Below are 933 nucleotides of genomic sequence, written 5' to 3'. Positions count from 1 at the left end.
ACGGCTGCTGGCTAATCCTCTGGGATTAAAAGTCCCCAGAGGAAAAGGCAGGGGAGCGCCCCGTCCTCAGGCTCCTCTCCCCCGCATCCGCTCCCCAGGGATCCCGGCCCGAGGCTGGATGCTCTCAGGGCACCGTGGGGAGGGAGAGCAGCCGGGCAAACCACTGGCATCCCCCAGCACTGGGCAGGATTGGGGGCAAAACCACCTGGTTTTTGCAAAGAGCCTTCCTGCAGCAGGATTAACACCGTACCGGGATGTGCCCAGCAGCACAGGGTACCATAGGAATGGCCAGGATCTGACCGTTATCAAACCATTATCTGTTTCCATGGCGACGATTAGCCAAGAGGGATGGGGAGGGTGGCATGGACCAACCGTGGGCGCAGCACTTTAAACTCAGCTGGTGTCTCTGCGCCGGTGCTGCCCGTCGAGCACTGACATTTTGAGTGGGGAGCCGCCTGTCACTACAGATTGACCGTCCAGCCCGGGACGAGTGTTGTGCATGGCTCCCATCCTCCAACAAAGCTGATTTGCCCCAACCAAGGTCCCAGGGTACAAGGCCAGTAATCCGCGGCTTTTGGGCTCCCAGTGCCACCGTCCGCGTGTAGGACTCGTCCCCAGCATCCCTCATGCTAGGGACACGTGTGGTCCCTACCCCGGGGAGCTGAGACCTGGGACAGCTCGGTGCAGTGGGAATGGTGTAAATGGATTTTTCCAGGGGAAATCTGGCCCTTGCATAATAGACACCCCCCCCCAAGACCTTGCAAAGCCTCTGGGTACCCCAATATGGTTCTGGGTACAACAGCACAAGGCAAGACATTAAGTACAGCCTTCTACCAAGGGAGATTTTTCTTTTTCCTTTTAATTAAATTGTCTGAGGAAGCCAAGACACAGACAGAAAGAGACCGAGACTGTAAATAGTATAGAAAAAAAAAA

This window comes from Fulmarus glacialis, unplaced genomic scaffold (assembly GCF_000690835.1).
Source record: "Fulmarus glacialis isolate BGI_N327 unplaced genomic scaffold, ASM69083v1 scaffold12927, whole genome shotgun sequence".
Classification (NCBI taxonomy): Eukaryota; Metazoa; Chordata; class Aves; order Procellariiformes; family Procellariidae; genus Fulmarus; species Fulmarus glacialis.
The sequence above is the reverse complement of the archived record's forward strand: the minus strand, read 5'-3'. Positions refer to the sequence as shown.